This window comes from Salvia splendens, chromosome 22, assembly GCF_004379255.2.
Source record: "Salvia splendens isolate huo1 chromosome 22, SspV2, whole genome shotgun sequence".
Taxonomy (NCBI): domain Eukaryota; kingdom Viridiplantae; phylum Streptophyta; class Magnoliopsida; order Lamiales; family Lamiaceae; genus Salvia; species Salvia splendens.
Window position 1 is genome coordinate 10,336,409 of NC_056053.1, and position 6,000 is coordinate 10,342,408.

A 6,000-nucleotide genomic window follows, 5' to 3' on the forward strand; every position below is an offset into this window, starting at 1 on the left:
TCTCCTTTCTAATCTCCTTTTATATTGAGTTATAATGGGTCAGATTAGGGATCCATGGAGGTTGGACTTGGGCAAAACCTGTTGGACTTTTCATAATTAAATTGAGCCTCAGTTTAATACAAGTCCGACAGAATATTATTTTCAGCCACTACAGTAAAAATAATATTGACTGCCCATCCTATCCCAAATTACAAGTAATCCGGGCTTTACCTCTTTAATTTATTATTTCTTCTGTTTAAGTTATTAATATCCATTAATTAATTTAAGTTTGCTATTTGACTTTAATTAATTAATATATTTTTCCAAGAGTTGTCCAGTTCAAAATCTTTATTTATTATTCCGGAAAAAATCCAACCGACCGGGTTTCTGAATAATAAAACCTTTTTCGAACACCACTTGAAGATATTATCAATCTGGACTCACCTAGCACACGATTCATTGCAATAATAATACTAGCACCTCTAGACATTGATCTTCACTACCCAAGATATCAAGATTCTTTGATTGCAAAAAATCCGTACTATTTGATTAATCAAAGTAGTGCATAATCAATATCGTATGCTCAATGTTATGCCAACAATGATTAAAAAATAACAATCACCTAGACCTTGTCTTTCAGTAAATAGCAAGAAAGACTTATCTCAACTATTAGATCCTTCAGTGTTATACCACACCAGTGTCGTTTAATTCCCAAGGTAAGGAAATATGAGGACTGACACTGCAACCTTTCACGATAGGTAGCCAAAGCCTATCTAGGTTGTGAAATTCTATTTCTCTTCTACAAAGGACCGACTACGTTACCTTCTATGAACGTCGTTCACGACCAGTCTACTATGCAGAAGAATTGGACTTGTTTGCTTCTTATACATTTAAATTTTTAAGAAACATCTTATAAATGCGTAAGCAAACACCAATGCGATAAAATTACTTCTTCTCGCCTAGGGTTAAAAGTGGATTATAGAGTTTATTGTATAAAAGCAATTCTATCTGTGCAACATGCTCGAAATATGTTTTTCAGTATACAAATCCTAACAATATCCCAGTTATACTCAAAACCATGCTTTCGAGTATACCCACTGTCAAAACTCTCACACTTATACTCTAAGCAGGTCTCGAACCATGATACATCGAACTACCATACTTTTAACTTCATGTGTAAAACATGTTACCATATAGGCATTTTGTGAAAAAATTATGCCAGGTTATTCTCTGATGATATCTTGATAACCATAATGTCTCGCTGCGCACTTTTCCTTAATTAATTTCATACTTCGTCTCTATGCTATTAGTTAGCTTCATCAGCTCGTGTAACAAAATATAATACTCATACACATACTCGGAATCACGGTCAAAGCTATTAGGAAGTTACCGACTTAACAACTACCTTAGCAGTTTCTGATGAAACCACACTTGTAATTTTCAGGATAGAGTCTATGATTTGATCACACTCGTTCATGTCTCAGTATTCAACTCCTAAAATGAACACATAGTCAGAGAATGACTCGATCACCGATCAATTATAAAATCAAGTCGATGTAACCTAAAGGTCATAACATGGATGTCTGGTAAACTAGAGCATACCGTTTAGTCTTCTTCAAGTACTATAGTATATTCTTTACCCAATACAATGTCCTTGACCATGGTTAAAATGATATTATGTTACTATGACAACGACAAAGCTAATATCTAATTTAATACACATCATAGTATACACGAGACTTCCAATTACAGAACTTGTCTCATTCCTCTTGATCTCATTCAGTGTCGAAAAACATTTGACTAGAGACAAGGTAATTCCATCTAGAGAAGTAAAACCTTTTCTTGGAATTTTCAATAGTAAAGTGTCTAAGTATTGTATAGATGTATGATTCTTTAAGAAAACCATAACATTCTTTTTCTAGCAATCTAATGACGTAGATGCTTAGAATGTAACTAGTTTATCTTTAATCGATCATCCTTAAACTGGGTAGACGACCAGTTTCCTACGCTAGATAACCCTCTTAGTTGTTTATCAACTTTTATGTGTCATCATCGTAGAGTACCAAAAACACCATATATAGTGCACTTTCAACTTTCTTGTACTTGTAGCTCTGTTAAGGGCACTGGTCAAATTTAAAAGATTTGACAACATGGATGAAACACATGTTCTATGATTTAGATGCTTGCCTAAGACCATAAATGATCTACATAAGCTTCTAAATCACTTGTTTCTCACCTTTTATTACATAACCATTAAGATGTTCCATGTAGATGATCTCCTCTAGACTTCTACTGAAGAAAACTATCTTGACAATCATAATACAACATCCTAATTTATGTAGGCTACAATAGACAATATGATACAGATCAACTTAGGCAAAATGGTAGGCGGAATATGATTCTCTCTAGGTATAACCCTTTAGCCATTAGTTTAGCCTTTTAAGATCCATGTTTACACATGCAGATCCACTAGCTCCCACTGGCTGAAATAGTCTATGGGTAGTATTGCAAGTCTTGCAAACATTCTTGTCTATTAAGATTGTTATTCAGAATCTATCATCTTATAAAGAATGATTATCGGATGATTGAATGCATCCTTGTAGTTACAGGGATTAGGTTCAAGTTGATCTAAGACGGAGTCTAAAGACTCTCTTAGGCCCATGAACTTATTATGTTCACAAAGAACTGATACGATCCCACGACGAGGTCCATGGCGAGGCGACTACTAGAGGGGCTTCATACTTTTGAGCAAAAGGCCATGCTGGAGGAGTCTGGGAAGAATGGGGAGCCAGCGATGAGGAACTTGCTGAAATTTGAAGGAAGAAGCATTCCACCCGAACGGGTACCAATGTTGCCACCCGCCCAGGTGGCTTGGCCAAGGCGTGAAAGGGTCAGAGAGTTTCACTCGGCCGGGTGACATTTTGGTCATCTCGTCCACCCAGCCGGGTAGTGCACGGAAAGAAGCCGGAGTCTAGAGACTTTCACCCGGCCTGGTGATTTAACACCCTAATATCCACCCACCTGGGTAGAGTGACGCTGCTTAGATTGTGTGGGCCTTTTTTTTGGGATTTGGGAATAAACTATAAATACCCCTTTTTCCAATTTTATTAGGAGGTTTTTGCTTAAATCATATACTTGAGAGATTTGTTCCTCTTGAATAGGGTTTTCATCTAATTCCTAGATTTAGGTTGCTTGTTTCATCAATTCCTAGTGAAGTATGGATTAAGTAGAGGTATGCTTTGAGGATTGTGGTTACCTTGAAGATCTAACCATGAATGCATGTTAGTTATGTTGTAAGTGCCTTAGATTGCTTCATCAATGACTTTGTATTCCAATTTCCACACTATCCAATGTTAATCTTTCTTGTTTCATCTTATATTCATGAATTCTTGTTGGATCTATGATTTGTTGCTTATTTTGATAACCTGAAAATCTATTTCACCAAAAATATAGATCAAGCATCTACAATTGGGTTTTCCTTGGGTTAATGGATCATGATCTACATGGATCCATATCATTTGGTATTTAGAGCCTAGTATCCACTATGTGTTTGATTTTTACTTTAACCTTTGTGTTTCTTTGTTTCTAGCCTATATGTGATTGCTGGTCTGATTGATCTATTGTTACTGGATTGAGCTGAAATTTTATATGAAGTTACCTTGATATGTTAGCTACGTGCCTACAAAATATCAGCTAAACATACCTTCGTTTGCCTATAGATCTGATCGATTGAATATATGTGCCTTGTTTTTGCATAGTTGGAGAAAAAGTGAAGAATCATACACTGTATCTAAATCTGACTTGTTGGGGCTATTTTATCCTTGAAATACACTCAAAAGTGAAGCTATACACAAACTATCAGCCATTTAGGGGCTGGGGAACCATACAAAAAAATTACTAAAGCTCAGTCCATGTTTACTACATTTCCAGCTTTCATATATGGCTTGTGTGTGTTTTGCTCAAGGCCTTGAACCTACTTGCAACTTGCTAATATGTGTTTATGTGTTATATCTTCTTGATTTTTGTTTTCCAAGGGGTATACCTTGATTGATCCACCTCAAGCACCTAAACCTCAGAATTGGAATTGCGAGTGTGAGAGAATCCACCTATTACTATACTCTAAACCTTCTTTCGAGTGATATTGGGGAGTGACTTTTGGGGGTGTGGGACATCTTGGTTAAGGTTGCCTTCTTAAATCTTACTTTCTTTATTTTTCACTAACCACACTTGGGCTAGTCATTAGTGTTTGTCTTATTGCAGGTTTTTACTCTATGCCTCCTCGCACCCAGTCCAACAAAATGGCGGGGACAAGTGCGGAAGGGGAGGAAGCAAGGTTGAACTATCCTGCACCCGAGGGGGACCTAGCAACCTTAATGGCTCAAATGTTGGCCGATCTCATACGTGATCTCAAACAAGATATCCAAGCGTCCGAGGGTCGCACACGAGCCGTCCAAAATACCCTATTTGAGGAGTTCAATGCCTTAAAGGAAGAACGAAGGACGAGGCCTCCCACTCCTATGGGTAATGCTACACCTAATGCGGTCCCGGAGGAAATTGTTGAAGAGGAGGTGTATGAGGGATGGCAAGGGGTGAATGTTAGAGATAGAGTGAACCACATGGAGAATGGAGGGTTTGGGGGGGTAATGGAACCAATAGGCGGTTTGAAGGAGGAAACGGGGGGTATGGTCGTTTTAGGGGACGAAATCAAATAGGGGGGACAGAACCTTATGGGGATAGGTTTAGAAGAGATAGGTACCATGGTGAGGAGATCCCGCCTCGATTTGATGATCCTTCCAAGACCTTGAAGCACAACCTTCCCAAATTCCATGGCATGTTCGTCCCCGAAGCCTACATGGAGTGGGAATCTTAAGTGGACAAAGTCTTCTCTCTCCACAATTATTCCGAGGGAGACAAGGTGAAGATTGGATTCACGGAGTTTAGGTGTCTTGCTAATACTTGGTGGAATGATGTGATGAGGAAAAAGAGATTAGCTAGGTTGGGAGAAGTACTCTCTTGGGAGGAGTTGTGTAGGATCATGAAGGAGTCGTTTGTGCCTAAGTCCTACTACGTTAGGCTTAAAGGGAGCTTCAAGATCTAAGACAAGGATCAATGAGTGTGATGGACTACTATTATGAGCTTCTCTCCTTGATGAACAAGATAGGAGTGGATGAATCGGAGGAGGCTACTCAAGACCGTTTCATCCATGGTCTCAACACTACCTTGAAGCATAAAGTGCAAATTGAGGCGTTGAGGGGCATATCTTTGGAGGAAGTACTTAGTTTTTCCGAGTCCTTCGAGAGGAAAAGCAAGGAAGTGGCTCTTAGCAAGACAAATATGGTGTCGAGCCAATCCGAAGGGGGAATGGTGGTAAGCGAGTAGAGCACCTCTATTAAAAAGATGGAGGGCTTCCATAACTCTGAAGGGAAGTCATCTAGCAAGCCTTCTCCTAGCCCTCAATTCTCCAAAGCTCCCGCTCCTTCGGGCGATAAAAAGGTACAATGTTTTAAGTGTAAGAGTTATGGTCATTATGCGCGTGAGTGCCTAAACCAACGTGTGATGGTTATTGGGTAAGACGGTAGTGTGTATAGTGAAGATGAGGAGGAGGGTGTGGGGGCTTGTGTGGATCCCCGCATGTCTTATTCTAGTGGGGAGGAGGAGAATGAAGAGGTGAAAACGTTAGTGGTGCTTAAGATGCTCCATGTGCAACAAGAGCTTGAGGAGCATAAGGAGCAAATGTGCAATATCTTCCACATGAATTGCAAGGTGAGGGATAAAACTTGATTGGTGAATATTGATGGAGGGAGTTGTGCCAATGTTGGGAGTGAGCAATTGGTGGCTAAGTTAGGGTAGGAGGCCATCAAACATCCTAGGTCCCTTTCTTGTGTTGGAGCGCGTCAATGATAATGCCTATGTGATCGACTTGCCCGGTGAGTACAACGTGAGTTGCACTTTCAATATGGCTGACTTGAGCCCGTTTGATTTGTAGGGAGTCCGGATTTGAGGACAAATCCTTTTTAAGAA